Genomic DNA, 20,162 nt, shown 5'->3' with positions numbered 1-20,162 from the left:
TTTTACAAGGTTGTGAACACCTTTATGTTTGATAGCAGCGTACAGGCTGGCAAAAGGAAACGAAGCAAACGTGTTACAGGAGAAGGTAATGAAATAGCTGTACTAGCGGCAGTGCACCACAACCCTCGGATAAGTGCGCGGCAATTATAACACGATACAGGTACGTCCATGGGTAGTATTGTCACTATACTGCATCATCATAAATATCATCCTTACCAAGTGTCACTGCGTCAAGAACTTTCCTTAGCTAGGCAGTGTTTTGTGAATAGTCGTGTCAAAAAACGCAAACATTCTTCGCCGAGGTACCATTTTCCGATAAGTCTACATTCACAAACGATGGTAACATGTATTACTTGGAGTGTAGACAATCCCCATTGGTTACAGCAAGTTGACCATCAATGTCCTTGGTCGGTTAACGTATAGTGCGGAATCATGGGGAACAAACTCATTAGTCCGTATTTTATCGACGGAAGGTTGAATGAACGCACATATCGAACATTTTTGGAACAGGAGATACCAGTACTACTGCAGGATGTTGTACTGGACGTTCACCAACGTATGTGGTTACAGCATGACTGGGATTTCTAATTAGAAGTTATGAAATGCTGGCCTGTCCTACCCTCGCAGCATAGAGATGAGGCCTCACGTGCCACTGGATACTGAAGGGCCATTGAGCAGCTTGTAGCAAATTACGATTGTGTACCCATATCTATTCATCCCATTACAGCGCCACATGAGGCGAAACGAAGAAAATCCTTCAGACAAAACGTATGTAGATTTTGCTGTAGAATAGTAACCTGCAAAAAAAAAAAAAGGGGGGGGGGGTTTACACTGAAGATTTCGAAGTTACCGCCCGCCACCTACGCACGGGGTGAGTTAGGGGGTCAATTCTGGTATCACTGGGTGTCCCCCTCCGAGACAAACAAATTCGAATCACAACTTTTTTTTGATGTGATGTGTAGTTTCCTAGATATTTCAATGTCTTCAGTTAAAATGAACAACCCCTATATGTCTCAGTTTTAGTGTTATGGATGCGTGGTACAAGTTACGACGTATGTCGGTAGGCGGTGAACTACACTCATGCTCATAAACTAAGAATAATGCTGATACACGGCGACACAACGCTCTCTTGGGCGGTTTGTGGGTTTAAATCGCCTCGGGGTATGACCATGTGGTGCATTTGACCTGCGGTCGTCGCACGGTGGCGCTGGCAGCAGTCCACATAGGCAGAGCTGTATGTCGGAGTACGGTGCAGCGAATAAGGGTGCAGACGTTTCCAGACGTGTTAATGCTGACTGTGTGTTGAATACGGCTCAAAGAACACATATTGATGACGTTATGAGGGGTAGAATACTAGGGCGACTGGAGGCTGGTCAAACACAGCAGGTCGTAGCACGAGCCCTCCGTTTGCCACAAAGTGTGATCTTAAGATTATGGTAATGATTCCAGTAGACAGGAAACGTGTCCAGGCGCTACAGTAGGGGACGTCCACAGTGTACATCATCTACATCTATATCCACACTCCGCAAGCCACCTGACAGTGTGTGGCGGAGGGTACCTTGAGTACCTCTATCGGTTCTCCCTTCTATTCCAGTCTCGTATTGTTCGTGGAAAGAAGGATTGTCGGTATGCTTCTGTGTGGGCTCTAATCTCTGATTTTATCATCATGGTCACTTCGCGAGATATACGTAGGAGGGAGCAATTCCTGCTTGACTCTTCGGTGAAGGTATGTTCTCGAAACTTCAACAAAAGCCCGTACCGAGCTACTGAGCGTCTTTCCTGCAGAGTCTTCCACTGGAGTTTATCTATCATCTCCGTAACGCTTTCGCGATTACTAAATGATCCTGTAACGAAGCGCGCTGCTCTCCGTTGGATCTTCTCTATCTCTTCTATCAACCCTATCTGGTACGGATCCCACACTGCTGAGCAGTATTCAAGCAGTGGGCAAACAAGCGTACTGTAACCTACTTCCTTTGTTTTCGGATTGCATTTCCTTAGGATTCTTCCAATGAATCTCAGTCTGGCATCTGCTTTACCAACGATCAACTTTATATGATCATTCCATTTTAAATCACTCCTAATGCGTACTCCCAGATAATTTATGGAATTAACTGCTTCCAGTTGCTGACCTGCTATATTGTAGCTAAATGATAAGGGATCTATCTTTCTATGTACTCGCAGCACATTACACTTGTCTACATTGAGATTCAATTGCCATTCCCTGCACCATGCGTCAATTCGCTGCAGATCCTCCTGCATTTCAGTACAATTTTCCAGTGTTACAGCCTCTCGATATACCACAGCATCATCCGCAAAAAGCCTCAGTGAACTTCCGATGTCATCCACAAGGTCATTTATGTATATTATGAATAGCAACGGGCCTACGACACTCCCCTGCGGCACACCTGAAATCACTCTTACTTCGGAAGACTTCTCTCCATTGAGAATGACATGCTGCGTTCTGTTATCTAGGAACTCTTCAATCCAATCACACAATTGGTCTGATAGTCCATATGCTCTTACTTTGCTCATTAAACGACTGTGGGGAACTGTATCGAACGCCTTGCGGAAGTCAAGAAACACGGCATCTACCTGTGAACCCGTGTCTATGGCCCTCTGAGTCTCGTGGACGAATAGCGCGAGCTGGGTTTCACACGACCGTCTTTTTCGAAACCCATGCTGATTCCTACAGAGTAGATTTCTAGTCTCCAGAAAAGTCATTATACCCGAACAAAATACGTGTTCCAAAATTCTACAACTGATCGACCACAAGAAGACCGATATCTCACCATCAGTGCCCGCAGACGGCCACGGAGTACTGCAGGTAGCCTTGCACGGGACCTTACCGCAGCCACTGAAACAGTTGTCTCCAGACACACAGTCTACAGACGACTGAACAGACGTGGTTTATTCGCCCGGAGACCTGCAAGGTGCATTCCACTGACCCCTGGCCACAGGAGAACCCTAAAGCCTGGTGTCAAGAATACAGTACATGGTCATTGGAACAGCGGTCCCGGGTTATGTTCACGGACGAGTCCAGGTATAGTCTGAACAGTGATTCTCGCCGGGTTTTTATCTGACGTGAACCTGGAACAAGATACCAACCCCTTAATGTCCTTGGAAGGGACCTGTATGGAGGTCGTGGTTTGATGGTGTGGGGTGGGAGTATGATTGGTACACGTACACCCCTGCATGTCTTTGACAGAGGAACGGTAACAGGTCAGGTGTCTCGGGACGCCATTTTGCACCAGTGTGTCCGCCTTTTCAGGGGTGCAGTGGGTCCCACCTTCCTCCTGATGGATGATAACGCACGGCCCCACCAAGCTGCCATCGTGAAGGAGTACCTTGAAACAGAAGATATCAGGCGAATGGAGTGGCCTGCCTGTTCTCCAGACCTAAACCCCATCGAGTGCGTCTGGAATGCTCTCCGTCGACGAATCGGTGTACGTCTTTAAACCCTTGCAATACTTCAGGAGCTCCGACAGGCACTGGTGCAAGAATGGGAGGCTATACCGCAGCAGCTGCTCGACCACCTGATCCAGAGTATGCCAACCCGTTGTGCGGCCTGTGTACGTGTGTATGGTGATCATATCCGATACTGATGTCGGGGTGCATGCGCTGGAAACAGTGGCATTTTGTAGCACATGTGTTTCGGGACGGTTTTCTCAACGTATCACCAATACCGTGGACTTACAGATCTGTGTCGTGTGTGTTCCCTGTGTGCCTAAGCTATTAGCGCCAGTTTTGTGTAGTGCCACGTTGTGTGGCACCACATTCTGGCCGGCCGTAGTGGCCGAACGGTTCTAGGTGCTACAGTCTGGAACCGCACTACCGCTACGGTCGCAGGTTCGAATCCTGCCTTGGGCATGGATGTGTGTGATGTCCATAGGTTTCTTAGGTTAGAGTAGTTCTACGTTCTAGGGGACTGATGACCTAAGAAGTTAAGTCCCATAGTGCTCAGAGCCATTTGAACCATTTGAGCCACATTCTGCAATTATCCTTAGTTTATGAGCATGAGTGATGTGAGGAAAGCGATAAAATTTTCATAACAGAAGCTGTAACCACTTCATTGTGTCAAATATTAATGCAACTATATGAAAAAAGCTAATTATTGCTAACTTGTGTAATCAGTATTGCAGTCTTACGAAATAGTTGTAATAGTACTGATCTTTTACAAATAATTTTGTTTTGTAAGCGAAACACAATTCAACAATTTTGTTTTTCCCCCTGAGAAAATTTCATTTTAACCCTCAGGGTGATAATTACCCCATGTCGGGAACCGCTGTGCTGTAGTGCATACACTGTTCAGTAAGTCAGCGACAAGGAAGAGGTCAACTGAAATCGTAGACTTTATTACATATGAAAGTGTTACAGGAATACCCTGAGAACTGAAACGGAATTCGCTGAAAGCAATTAAAAAACATAATTGGATAAATTTACATGGATCAGAATTTCAGATTGACTATAAATAAAACCAGTCTTCTCTATGCGAATGGAACAGGAAAGTGTGGGACTAAAAGCATGGAGAAATGACTTTGCAATTTTAGAAAGTTTAATGCCATGTACAGACTGTGTGTTTTGATAATCAGTAATTAACTGAAAGTACGCACGCTACAGCTCTAACTGACAACGCAGTAGAATGACGTACCAGGAAAACCGAAAATCCTTCATACAAGTATGTCGACGCGAGGAATTTCGTTCTTAGAATGGATTATAGTTGGGGTAGCGTGTTATATAGCTGACATTGGATAACTCAGTATCATCATAGCCTTTGCATTACGAAACTTTAGTCTACGAGAAGTCAAGGGTTGTTTGAAAAGTTCTCGTAATTGGTCAAAAAGAAACGACTTACTTTTCATTTTTGATTTTAGTTTCCCTTTACACCTAATGCTGTTGGTTCAGTATATGTCCCAATTCCTTGCTCCCATCTCGAAAATTAGATTTCTCAGGGCATGCAAAATACCCGTCAACTTCGGTTGTCAGTTTTTCGTTTGAAGAGAATCTCCGCCCACCAAGAAAAGTTTGAGCTTGGGGGAAGAGGTGAAAGTCTGATGGAGCCAAACAAGGCGAATAAGGCGGGTGTGAGAACAACTCGTATCTTAATCCATGCATTTTTATCATGGCAACGATACTTGTGCGTGGAAAAATAACCTCCTTCCTTGCGAAACTAGGCCCCTTTTTCTCGTATCTTTTGCTGCAGTAGGTACAGGAGGTGAGCGTGATATTGCTCTATAATTGATGTGTGGGAAGATCAATGGCTCTGAGCACTATGGGACTCAACTGCTGTGGTCATAAGTTCCCTAGAACTTAGAACTACTTAAACCTTACTAACCTAAGGACAGCACACAACACCCAGCCATCACGAGGCAGAGAAAATCCCTGACCCCGCCGGGAATCGAACCCGGGAACCCGGGCGTGGGAAGCGAGAACGCTACCGCACGACCACGAGATGCGGGCGTGGGAAGATCAGCAGAACCCTTTCGCATCACAGAAAAATGACGTAGTGACCATTCCAGCTGACCATACTGCCTTTGCTTTCTTTAGTGGTGGTCAGTCAACATTTTTTTCTGATTTTACTGTTATTTTGTCTCTGGGGTACAGCAGTGGACGTAAGTTTCATTTGTGGTCACAAACCGGCGCGAGAAATCTTGTAGGCTGCGCTGAAAACAAGTCAAAAATTGAAATATTTCAGATTAAAACTGTGTGCCGGATCGAGACTCGAACTCCAAAACTTTGCCTTTCGCGGGCATGATCGAGCTTCGGTCCGGTATACGGTTTTAATCTGCCAAGAAGTTTCATATCAGTGCACACTCCACGTTGCAGAGTGAAAATTTCATTCGTGTCCAGACATTTCCATTCCAATGCGTTACTAATTCTTCATCAAGGATCACAGCACTCGTCTAGCAAATAATTTTCTTATATCCAGTACCACTGTTAAAATGTGGTATGTCCGTTCAGAGATCACTACAACTTTATTAGTTTCTTGCACTTTCAGTCGGCGATCATCCGTGACCATTGTATACACTTTTGCAATACTTTCTGCGGTAGTGTCACAGACCACTACGGAGATCATCGTCTACGCTGTCACGACTAAATTTAAACTCGTTTGTTCACTTCGCAACAGTTGAATATGAAGGAGCCGACTCCCTCAGTGTGTTCTGACAATCGGCGTGAATTTCCTTTAGTACTACACCTTTCTGATTTGTGTATTATAAATGGTCGTTTTGAAAGCCTGCGACTGTGAAAACAATGGGTTTGTTTACAAATAACTTTTCTACTACCACTCACGATTTTCTTTTATTTGTGTATTAGACGACGCGTGTCGGGAAATGATACCCATTTTCAACTGTTTGCTCTTTGTACTGGGCTAATTTTACGTAATGTTTTCGGTGTGTGAGGTTCTGCTTTGTTTTGTTGATTTTACTGCAATATATAAAAAAATGCGATGTTTAATTAGTTATCAATTTTTATCTGTAGTTAGTGGCGAATGCAAAACGATAACTAAAAATTGCGCGTTTTTATATATTGCAGTGAAGTCAGCAAAACAAAGCTGAATCTCTCACATCGAAAAAATTCCGTAAAAATGGCATAGTACAAAGAGAAGATAGACTTGAAGATGGAAAACAATCCCGAAACGCCCCGTGTAAAATATTAATAAAAGAAAATCGTGACTGGCAGGAGAAAAGTTATTTATAAACAAACCCGTTATCCTTTCATTGCGAAATAACACTTAATCACAGCTCAAATCTCGATTTTTTTTTCCTTCTACACGTATCACTACATGAGAACATCAGAGAGACGTCCGCATCGCAGATTTCTATCCAGAGCACTGACGTTTCACGCATTTTCTCATAAAGTACTGCCTATTATTTACATGGAAGCCTCGTCGCGCTAACGCTGACATATGGTGATGATTCCGAGAACTTCTTCCTGATGACTCAGATGATGACGGAAGTGCTAGCAACTAATTATGCAGGCCGCTCTGCATAAAAGTAGTGTCCTCATCGGCGAGAAGGCCAAATGGAAGAACGCTGTTTCTGCCACCGACACGTTTACGAGGGAAATCGGGTGATGCGAAGGCAGCCTGTAAGGTGCGAAGTCGGTAGCTCCGGGGGACGCCATGGAGAGGAGAGAGAGGAACTGGGCTGTAAAAATCCACTCACATCACCTACCGTTTTAATGTAAGCTTACAGTTTCTTCCAGTAAAGTAGTCTACTCGCGTCACTCCCACAGTAATAAAGCTGCACAAAAATCAGCTAACTGCTTTTAAAACTGTACAGAAATTCCTCTAAATTTCGTATGTTGTTTCTCGTAAGAGATTGTATAACAGTTATTTTTGGCAGGAATCCAAGGAAAGGAGATAATTGTTTTTATATTTTCCTGTCTTCAAATCTTGGCAAATGTGGCTGCCATAGGAAACAAAGACGAATTGGAGGTAATTGTTCTTGTAGAATGTAACGCAATCATATTGGTTCACTTTTGACGTCGGTTCATTAACGCATCTTTAATCACCGATCAATCCCATTTGTGTTTGTAGTTTTGCAACATGCTTAATCTTGATGTGACTGTAAACGTATGGCCATTGGCCGAATTCAACTATTCATTACTTAACAGCTGAAAATGAAGGGGACAGGCTTTTTACAATCTTTTTACGAGCCTACTTCATCTTTAGACGTATTTCTGTTTGAGATAACCTGTGCAAAATAAAGGATTTTACTACAGGACAGTATTCCAGTTTATCCATTTGAACGAGGCTCACGTTAATGACTACTTTAAAAAGCCACAAAAACATAACTATTCTGCGGATCAACTTGACTACTTAATGTAACTGTACAATCTGTTCTACACAACAAAAATACGACTAGAAGTCCACTGACATCAACTCCACTTCTCTATCAGGCCTCGTATGTTGTTATCTCTTATTTCCAAGGTACACATTATTTGAAACTTGCGTCGATTAACTTGTTGGACACTTAAATGCTGATATCATATGCACAAAAAACATTCACGTCAGAAGCTAAAAACAGAAATAATGTACGAAGTGATTCAAAAAGAAAGAACAGATTTCAGTTCTTTATTACAGAACCATGAGAGACAGACACACATTAGGCATGTCACTGGATAGAGAAGGGCTCAAAGTTTTATCGAAACCGTGCTCCATTTCTTTCCACACACAAATCAACAGGTATCAGTTTATTGAATCAACAGCTTTATCATTTCGATTTCTCAGCTCTTGAAGAGTAACTGCCATAGATGGGACAAAGACTCTGTCTTTTATGTACCCACACAGAAAAAAACCGCAAGGTGTAAGGTCTGGTGATCTGCGAGGGAAAAAGCAATGAACAAGATCTTGTTGTCCATCTCTTCCAATCCAAAGTTGTGAGAAAGAGTTGTTAAGATAACGCCGTCTGAGCTAGTGAAACCTTGAAATTATTTTGTTGTTTTTATCATTTATGTAGGCCAGGACATCATTATCTGTTCATTCATAACACAAAATCAGCCATTAAGCTTTGCAGTAAGTCATTTCCGATTGCGAAAGCTCAGCAAAACACAAAAAGAACGAAAAGGTAGCTCAAATAATAGCAGAATTTTTACTGAGAACTGGCGAAGTACCAAATCAAATGTATTCATTAAAAGTACAGCAGTATTTAGTAAATTATCATTCACATGGCTTTCAATGCTGTTATTGTAGACACAATATTTATCTTTAAGTTGTGGCAAAAATTTATACCATATATTTATAAATAACCAGTAATGAAGGTCTATTCTTTCGTATAATAGTCTCTGGTTTCATTTGGTTCAGCAGTACTAGGAAAAACAAGTAGATATTTCTTGTGATTAAATACTTAATGCTGTAAACATAGATATATAGATTATTTACATAGCAAAAAAAGCGGACTTTACATATACAAATGTCTCTTCTTCTTTTTAGAAAACAAGCGTAGTCATCTCAATCAGGATAGCATCACACTATTCCTACTAAACTATCAGAGACAGTGCCACTACTTGCTAAAATTATGATAGAGAACATATGTAGGGTACAACACATTTAGCCTTCACTACCATAGTTCGTACAGGATACACACTGACAATAACGTGTCTTCGCTTTGTACCTCTGATACCTACTATTTATACATGTACATTCCAATTAGTCATTTTATGACACAGCCAGTGTAGTGCCTAGGATTCAGTTTGTCTGAGAAGTACAAAGAGTGTGGCGGAAGTAGTTTAATCAAAGCACTAATTGTATAAATTGTCCTTCTGCAATAAATGGTTTGGTACCATTAGCACCAAGGATATAGGCTTCTGTCAGTTCATGTGGATCCCTGTACAAATATGGTTTCAAGATTTTCCTCTAGTATCATCATATAAGTTAGTTATTAATACACAAACAATTATTCATGTATTTACAAACATTAGTAAAAGACAAACAAGATTAACCATCACTGTAGATACTTCTTAACTTCATGATATGAATACAGTCCCTTTATTTTTTTATTTTGTTGGTTGTGGGATAGACCAACAAGTAGTTCTGTTCAGGAGGAATTCTGATTTTCCTGTGACGACCTGTGTAGATCAGCTGCGATTTATGATTTTTTCACTGTATAGGAGACGATTTTGGATGAGTTTTGAAAAGGATATTGTCTTCTTCCTGATATCTTTGTAAACGACTTAATTTCTTATCATAAATTTGGTTGTTCTGTAAGTGCAACTAAAGTTTGCCTTACTTTATCTTCGCAAGAGCATTCTTCTCTGGGAAACCATGGAAAAGACTCTATCCATTCGTTTCATTCTTTTGCCGTACATAGTAGTTCGATTGGTGTGTGTGGTGTGGTATCTAGTGGTAGTTGTTTACTATTTGCTCAAACAGTGCAAGACACACTATCCAATGTGACTTTTGGGTAGCTGCATAAGTGCATATGAACCTATTAAACTCACAGCTTACTTTCTGGATGGAAGTTTGATATTAGAATTCGTTTGATCTGACATTCATGTAAAAATGCTTTTCATTTTCTACTAGTGAAATCCGACACATTGTCAGAAACCAACTGTTCGTCTGCAGTCACTCAGAATTCGATTAATAATTGGAGCAGCTGTGGTAGATTTTGTGACATATAATCTGATGTACTTTTAAACGAAGAATCATAAAGTGCTACTAATTATTTGACTCCACCTCTAACTGACTGCAGATATCCAGTAATATAAATAAATAAGATTTGGAGTGGTTTGGTCTTGTGTCAGCCGAGACAAAGCGTCTGCTATTACATTGTCCTTTCCAGAAACATGTAGTATTTAACTTCACATTCCTGTAAGAATAATGCCAACAGGCTAGGTACATATGAAGCAATTCATATGTTATAACTAAATTTAAAGTTTAGTGATCACAGAATACTGTAATATGATTTCCACAAATATGTTAATTAAACTTTTTGCATACGAAAACTACAGTCAGGGTTTTCAATTCTATGGCAGAATAAGCTCATTCAAATTCTAAAAGTCTACAGCTAACAAAACTTATTATGAATATCATATTTACCATTTTCTTCATGAAACTGAAATAGATGTTGCCCAAATCCTGAGGATGAGGCATCAATAACAATACAAATTTTTTTTAGCATGTCAGGGTGATGTAAAATTCCAGAATTAACTAAAGCTTGTTTGATTTCATAGATCTTTGACCAATTTTATCGTGTATTTTTCTTTAGGAAATCTAATAGTGCTGTACTATTCACAAGTTGCCTATGAAAATGAACACATTCCCAGAAATACCTTTAGCTGCTTCTTAATTCCAGGTCTTAGAAAATTCTCTACTGTGACAATCTTATCTGGATTCAGTGTTGTACCAGTAGAAGAAATTACATGGCCTAAAAATTTGATCTTGTCTCTTCCAAATTCTGATTTCTGGAGATTTGCCATTACTCCCACATCTGAAAATTTTTGTAGTGTTCTCTTTAATAAATCAATATGTTCTTCCTGAGTAGGGGTAGCTATTAATATCTCATCTACATACAAAGTTACTTAGTCCAATAAGTCACGTCCTAACACAGTGTCTAATGCAGTGATAAAGTTGCCTGAACTAATATTCACTCCAAATGGTAATACACAAAATTCATACGCCCTTTCTGCAAATATGACTACTGTGTATTTTCTAGACTCCTCTGAGAGACTCACTTGCCAGTATGAATTCTTAGATCAATGCTTGTAAGGAATTTCAAACCACGAATTTTTTGCAGCTGTTCGTCTAGATTTTTTGGTCTAATGCAAATTAGTACAATGTTTTGATTAATAGCTCACACATCTAACACAAGGTGGGCATTACTACAGGATTTAGCTGCAAGAAGGTGATAGTGAAGCTTCTATAATTTTCCCCTCTAACATTTGTCACATTTTCTTGGTAACTGCCTGTCATTTTGCTCATGGGATGGGGGTATGTGTTTTGGCAGTAACTTTTATATAGGTGTATTTCCATATGATATTGATAACTGTGTATAATATCTGGGTTTTTATCAAAAATATGTATATGCTTCAATAGTAAATCTTTTAACATAGCCTGCTGTTCGGAGTTAATAATTGAAGATGACACAATCTTGTCATCAGTGACGTCTTTGTTATTCTTAACCAAACTACAATGTGGACGTTACTAGTGGCATATGGAGCTTTGTCTTAATAAACTCTGTTTTTATACCCTTGCAGTATTAAACCATTTTCATATTTTGTTTTTTTAATCTACAATAATATTTTCACCATCAGCAATCAGTTAGCACTCACCCAAGGAGAAGTGAGTCCTTGCGTCACTCTCCCACGGATATTTCATGCCAAAAATGCGTTCTAGATTTAAACCATTTACAATTACGAATAGGCAGACTACGACTCCATTTCCTACAACTATCTCAACTTGCGTCTGCACTTCGACATAATGTGACCTGACACTGAGTGCTCCAATAAACTTGCAGTTTTGTACTGGCTAAGTAGGTACGCTCATAACCTCACTAATCTTATGAAATAAATTCGCTTACATCACATTTATAGTAGCACCTGCATCAAGAACAAGTAGTTGGAACTTTTCCCACAGTCGCCTTAATAATAGCCTCTACTATATCACTGTGCTGATCATGACGTTTATAGTGGCCAGTGCTTAACCCACTTCCAAAGTCTGTGTTGTTATTATACCTCAACAGGTTCACTTAATTATGATCACAGCCCCTACTCCGTGCCACTACCATCACTGGGGCGGGGGGGGGGGGGGGGGGTTTAATGTGGCTGGATATTGTTTGTTGAATTAGTCGTATTTGGGTGGGGTTCTTCTGTCACCTCAATAACACTGATGTTTTGTCGGATCGTGTTAACAGCATGGTTTGGTACTGAACCATTTCGCTAGTGAGCATTATTCACACTGAAATTACTTACCCGTGTTGGGATTCCAGTGATTATTACTGTTGTTACATTGTCATTGACCTACTGCGTTACTATAGTACAAACAGTAGCTTCTATTATAGGTTCTTCTCCTTTTATTAAACTTTGGTGGACCTCAGTCAGCAGGTTGAGCAATGCGAAGTGTAGGTGTCACCAGCTGCGTCACAAAAGTTTACACAACAGTCTTTTGATTTGTGGTCAATGAAAATGGTGTGCATGGTGGAGTGGGCCAACCTGGTGCGACCATTGTCACTGTTGTCATTCACCTTACACTCTTCATCTATTAGAGTGTTAGAGTCTAATATGGACATGATGTGTTCTAAATTTGTCTCTTGAATACGGACTAATTTTTCTCTTATGTCCAGAGACAACTTCACCTTTATTACTTGTAACATGTCTCTGTGCGAAATAGGTTTGTCTCAGTAACTAGTCTTATTTAAATACTTTTTGAAGTATTTCTAAAGACTTCTCTGTGTACTATGAAATGGCTCCAGGTTGTAAGCATCTTTGTGCAGTCTTTCCTCTATTTAGTTCGAAGAATACATCAATAAGAAATCTCAAATTGCGCATACGTTCGGCAGGTTTCAGCCATTTCAGTTGTCCAAAGGGCGCCTTTTACTATAATGACCTGTAGTGAGACGTATTTTTTGTTTTCTCTTACCCAGATCTAAACAACACTGCCTTAAAAGAGTTTGTTAACAAGAGAATATGAATATTTTTCTTGTCAGATGTGAAGACCTGAAATTGTCTGAGCTTCAATAGGCTTTGCTTAAGTGATACGCATGATAACGGAGGGACTGCCCCCACTCCATAGAACACATGGTGACAGACCAGTATGATCTATTTGATGTCTGCAAACTCCGCCATTTGGTTTAGGACTGTCATAGTCATCACTTACCCTGATAACAGAGGGCAGCCTGTCATGTACTATCTGTTCAACAGCAGACATCTTCTACTGCACACTATTAATTTGAGATATAATACTATTATGCTACTTTGGCAAATCCTTAATTAATATAATTTTGATATGATCCAGTTCTGTTTTAACAGATCCTTCTGAAGTGTGTCTCTGATATAGTACATTAATAACAAATCGGTAAATAACAACTGATAATTCCGAATCTAACGTTTCATTTATCTGTGTGTCCTTATGCGAAATCCACTTTGAAAAACCCAGAAACAAACTTTCCTTCTGTGCATCAAACGATTCGCTGATTTTAGCCTACTGTTCAGCAGTAAGATCGTCTACTTTAGCACTTAGCATGTAAACAGATTCTTTTATATTGGTTTGTTCGTCTGATGTTCCGTATCGTGGCACGAATGCCCTGATTTGTAATTACCAATACCGAAATTTTCGGCTGTTGTGGCAACAAGTACATTTCATTATGCTTAGACAACATTTGACTTAGTTTAATTGACAATTCAGATATTTCCTTTTGCTGCAATGATAATTGTCCAAAATTCGTTTTTATCATGGCCTCTATACTATGATGTAGCGGTCTTCATTGGGATAGTTGGTAGCATGATTTCTTCACTACTAGTTTGCGATACCATTTCGCATGCTGAAGCGCCACTGTTTTCAATAGCCGCATCAGCGAATTCGCTAGCTTTGGCATATGAGTATTTCATCGCATATTTCATATTCCTCTTTTTTTTTACTCCCCTATCTTTACTATAACGCAAAGATGGCTGAAATGAAGTAAGCGAAATTTACGTACTTTACATTAATAGTACCACACAGATAATAATATTATTAAATATGAACTGTCCAGAAAGATGACATTAATTCGCTGAAAGAATGTATCAGCGCTGCGCTATGCTGTCCACATGTGATGTAAAGTCAGTCATCTTCTGCATCTTGGTTGTTACAAGTGATTAATGAAGTTTAAAATAACCAAATTTTGAATCATAAATGGGCGTTGAAGGCTCGATTTCACTGTCAGTCATCACAATATGCACAGGTTAAGGAAAATAAATAATGTTGTCCTTATCTGTTGCATTGCAGTTAACATCAGGTTTATTTCCTCAGTTGTTTGTCTCACATATTCCTGTAATTCCTTGTGAAAACAGTATTTATTTCCATGGATCATTGTTCTTCAGCTTCAACCAGCTTGTCATCAACAGTTTGTCGTTTCCATTGATTGATTCCATTGATTGTAACAATTTCAATAACAACCAAGTTTCATACACAGAATATTGCGAATGGTCCAGTAAGACAGTACACAGTGTAATATGTTAGCGGAAGAAGAGAGAGAAAACAGTCAGATAAACTTTACAAAAAAGTGTGAGTTCCTTTTCTCTCTTCTTGTTGCATAAGAATTTCTGCAAAATACCTTTTCTTTCAGCCAATATCGCCTCAGAGCCAGGAGTCGTCGTTTAAATGTAGCGAGTTTGGTGACGCAAGACCGTGTTGTTGAAAAGTTTCAATGCAAGGAAATGATTTGCATACTAATAGTAATAATGATCGGACTTCGTCAAGAACATTGATTGCAGACTCGACTTACGAATATTGAAACGTATTTAAAAGCCCGAAAAATCCACAAAAGACTTTATAATCAGTGGAGAACAGGAGTAAACACAATACTACTGAATAAAAACACAAATAAGTTAATATCAATTATTATTTCAAAACATCATTTACACTACAGAAGTTCAAATTTTAGTAGCAAGGCTCGAGGAAGAAGTTCTTGGCGCCCTCCATCGGTAATGCTGGAATTCAGTATAGTGTTGGTCCACCCTTACCCTTGATGACAGCTTCCACTCTCGCAGGCATACGTTCAATCAGGTGCTGGAAGGTTTCTTGGGGAATGGCAGCCCATTCTTCACGGAGTGCTGCACTGAGGAGAGGTATCGATGTCGGTCGGTGAGGCCCGGCACGAAGTCGGCGTTTCAAAACACCCCAAAGGTGTTCTATAGGATTCAGGTCAGGACTCTGTGCTGGTCAATCCATTACGGGGATGTTATTGTCGTGTAACCAATCCGCCGCAGGCCGTGCATTATGAACAGGTGCTCGATCGTGTTGAAAGATGCAGTCGCCATCCCCGAATTGCTCTTCAACTGTGGGGAGCAAGAAGGTGCTTAAAACATCAATGTAGGCCTGTGATGTGATAGTGCCACGCAAAACAACAAGGGGTGCAAGCCTCCTCCATGAAAAACACGACCACAACAAAACACCACCGCCTACGAATTTTACTGTTGGCACTATACACGCTGGCAGATGACGTTCACCGGGCATTCGCCATACCCACACCATGCCACCGGATCGCCACATTGTGTACCGTGATTCTTCACTCCACACAATTTTTTTCCACTGTTCAATCGTCGAATGTTTATGCTCCTTAAACCAGGCGAGTCGTCATTTGGCTTTTACCAGCGAGATATGTGGCTTACGAGCAGCCACTCGACCATGAAAGCCAAGTTTTCTCACCTCCCACTTAACTGTCATAATACTTGCAGTGGATCCTGATGCAGTTTGGAATTCCTGTGTGATGGTCTGAATAGATGTCTGCCTATTACACATTACACCCTCTTCAACTGTCGGCGGTCTCTGTCTGTCACCGAGCGGGGTGGCGCAGTGGTTAGTACATTGGACTCACATTTGGGAGAACGACGGTTCAAACCCGGCTCCGGCCATCCTGATTTAGGTTTTCCGTGATTTCCCTAAATCGTTTCAAGCAAATGGCGGGACGGTTCCTTTAAAAGGGCACAGCCGATTTCAAATGGTTCAAATGGCTCTGAGCACTATGGGACTCAACTGCTGAGGTTATTAGTCCCCTAGAACTTAGAACTAGTTAAACCTAACTAACCTAAGAACATCACAAACATCCATGCCCGAGGCAGGATTCGAACCTGCGACCGTAGCAGTCTCGCGGTTTCAGACTGCAGCGCCTTTAACCGCACGGCCACTTCGGCCGGTCCAGCCGATTTCCTCCCTAGTCCTTCCCTAATCCGAACTTGTGCTGCGTCTCTAATGACCTCGTTGTCGACGGGACGTTAAACACTCATCTCCTCCTCCTCCTCCTCCTCCTCCGTCAGTCAACAGACGAAGTCGGCCTGTACGCTTTTGTGCTGTACGCGTTCCTTCAAGTTTCCACTTCACTATCACATAGGAAACAGTGGACCTAGGTATGTTTATGAGTGTGGAAATCTCGCATATAGACATATTACACAAGTGACACCCAACCACCTGAGCACATTCGAAGCCCGTGAGTTCTGTGGAGCACCCCATTCTGCTCTCTCATGATGTCTAATGACTACTGATATGGAGTTCCTGGCAGTAGGTGGCAGCACAATGCACCTAATATGAAAAACGTATGTTTTTTAGGGTGTCAGGATACTTTTGATCACATGGTGTAAGTCCTATTGGGAATCTAGGAAATGTAGCTTTAAGGAGATGTTGCACTGCCGTAGCAGTGCAAAAAATTTGCCACGAGATCTTTATAGTTGCATATCGTCTCACTAAGAAATGGAAATTTCTGGCACAGATGATAAAGAAATGCTTTCCCTCTTTGGTCCCCCCCCCCCCAAATTCTGTAAGTCCCTCCAGATCCTCGAGCGCCATGCACTCCGCCTCGCCTTCCGTTTACGCCTCCTGTCCCCCATGCAGATCCTCTACCAACTGATTCCTTTCCCCCATCTGCTGCTATTCCTCGAACATATCCGCATACTCTACACCCCCGCCGCCTTGATCCTCCTCATCCCCTGGTTGCTCCTCTCCTCTCCAACCCCTGCCCTCTGCCCAGGGTGCGATTTGTGCTTTTACCAGTGGGGGGGATGTCTTAGGGGGTTAGTAGAATTATATAAGTTACTAGCTTGGACTGTGGCATTACGCATGGTTAAACAGCTATATATAAATAGATGTTAATGCCGAAACTCACTATTGATGCGTATGCAGTATCAGAAAAGCCATCCCTTATTATATGTTTCGAAGTACATCATAGGTAAACCTTATTTACAAAATCATCTACATACGGGTACAGATATACGAGGGGAATTCAAAAAATTGAGGCACATTTGTGAAAAGTTCTACTTATTCTGATGATAGAAAACTGAAACATATTAATAGTATTAAAGGTATTATTAAAAACTTTCAGTGTTTGGCTCCACAAATTTAAATTATATGTAAAGTTTTACTCCAATGCGTGGGAAATAAACATCCCAGGTTGGGATGCATAAACTAAAAACAGAGTAGGGGATGGTCTGATGCAGAGGGGGCGAAATCCCTCCCATCCCCCCCTGCAAATCGCACACTGCCTCTGCCACGCCTTCACTGTTCTGTCCCTCCTACCCTCCATCTCTACACCCTTCATCTCCTTTCCCAAAGTGGTTTCTGTCAACTCCCCCTCCCAGATCATTCCCTCTCTCCCTCCATTTATCCCTCCTATCAACTCTGATGCTCATCTCCCCCTCCTTTCCTCTGTCTCTGTCCTTTCCCGGGGCTCCCTCTTCCCCCCCTTCCATCCTGTTCTTTCCCTGCCTAACCTCTCTCTGCCTCCCTACCCACTCCCCTCGAGTCCCTTTTGCATTCTCCTTCTCTGCCTTTCCCCACTCCCTCTCGTGTCTGCCCAGCACCCCCCTCCCCTCTTATGGGTCCTCATCCTCCGTCGACTCCTTCCCCCCTCCTCCTTGCACTCCGTTTTTCCTCTCCTTCCCCCCCTTTTCTATCCCATCATCTGTCCAGGTTCCCCCTGGCTGCCCTCGGCTGTGGTATGTCATATTTGTGCCAACTTTTTAGTGCAGTGTTCAAGTGAGTGTTCAGTGTTGTGCATCCTTGCAAAGTGTTGCGAACAGAAATCATGCTGTCGCTGGATGTGATTTTTATATCTCTTGCCAACAGACACCAGACTGTCGCTGTGTTTTTTAATTGTCTGTCTATTATTTTACCTGTCTGCTTCCTATGTATTTTATTAGCATCTGCAACCCTTTGTTTTATGTTTTAAGTTCCACAGTTTTCCACCATTTTACCATTTAAGTCACCGATTTTATCGCTTGCTTTTATTTTTTACTACATTTTTTGACATAAATTCTGTAGGCTGAAGAGCGGCGTACTAAGCTGCTGCCAGCCCGCCCCCTTCGGGGGGGGGGGGGGGGGGGATCGAAACTCAATAAAGTAAAGAAACTCTTTTGTCCACGACCTTAACGAAGTTTTTCATTAGGCCCAATTTTACACGAACAGCAGGCAAAATTATGTTCTTGGATTGGACAAGTTCTTCGTGCATAACATTGTGGGATTCTGGTTCAAGTGATTGACGCTTAGACCAAGCTTTCATTTTATAATAAAATGCTTTGGCGCAGCTATCCCAGAGGCACGGAAAGCAACAGTATTTGCTGTAGCAGTGTTGCAGCCCGAGTAATATGCCTATGACTTTAAGATCCCGTAAATATGCCATTTAAACTTTTCACAGTGCAATCGCAATAACAACTGTTGCTTGTTATCATGTTTCTCTCACGGTAGGTGCATATCCAGTTGGAATCGATGGTATCACGTTGTCATTACGCTGTAGCACAGACTTGAGACTTACTTTGGAGGAGTCGATGAACAACCTCCACTGATCACTCTTATAGTTATTGCCCATAGCTGCCATTAGTACCTGTACATCACTACAAGATACCAATTTCTTTTCACTTTCTAGAAAATGGAAGGAATGTAATATGGCGGTTACAAAACGCAGTCACATTTATCGTCATATCAAGACAATTCCACTGTTGTAGTTTTGACGCCAATAGTTCAGCTTTACCTTTGAGCAGTTCCAGATGTCTCACTTTGTTATTTGAAGAATCTCTGTGCACTCACTGTTACTCACAAAATGTAGATCTCTCGAAGAACTGGGTTTTGAAGGTGATGGTACAGCACTAGTTTCATTACAGCCCTCGTCACTATTACAATCAGGTGTGACAGGTACAGGCAGTCCGAATTCGTGAAGCACTGGTCACATGTTAAGATACGTCAAGGAAGACTTTTTACTTTTGGAAATGCCACGTATTAATGGAGTTGTCATACAAAAGTAACACTCATTCACATGGTTTGATGGTTCTCACAGATCATGGTTACAGCAAAGCCCATGTAAGATTTTTTTGCGATTCAGCCACTGAGAGGTTCCTTCTGTTTAGTTATGCATCGTTACCTTTTTGTATCTTTCTTCCTCTGTTTCCTTCTATCTACGCTAGAGCGTGCCGGACGTGTGTGTGGCCAAGTCGCCTCATTGATACGTGCTTGCCCGCTTGATACATTGCTCGGAAGGATTGAATTTACGTCGTTTAGTCAAATGATCTGATGATTATTATGTTAATATTGCGCAACGGATAACGCGGGGGAGGGATCAAACAACCAAGTGGGCAAGTCAGTAAAGGTCATGCTCTACCATGATCTATAAGGACACCACTTTGTTGGTAATATTGCTCTCTACACAGCACTGGGGTTTGTGATGATCATTAAATTCATGACATTGCTCTCGACACAGGACTGGGGTTTGTAATGACCACTAAATTTATGACATCAAGTTTATAGGACATTTATTGTCTAGATTTACAGAAACTTTACAGACTTAATATGACATTTATTATCTATATTCCCCAAAACTTTATAAATTTAATAATTGCAGCAAACAAAGTCAAGTCAAATAACTTCTCGTTTTGTCTGGCACTGACGGTGCTTAACCTAACAGGCATCTCATTTCTACTTAAGCACTGGGAAAGAGGATGGGACTACGTTGCTGCCCTTGTGGTCCGTCTGCTGGGACACTGATCGA

This window comes from Schistocerca nitens, chromosome 5 (assembly GCF_023898315.1).
Source record: "Schistocerca nitens isolate TAMUIC-IGC-003100 chromosome 5, iqSchNite1.1, whole genome shotgun sequence".
Lineage (NCBI taxonomy): Eukaryota > Metazoa > Arthropoda > Insecta > Orthoptera > Acrididae > Schistocerca > Schistocerca nitens.
This window is presented reverse-complemented; position numbering follows the sequence as displayed.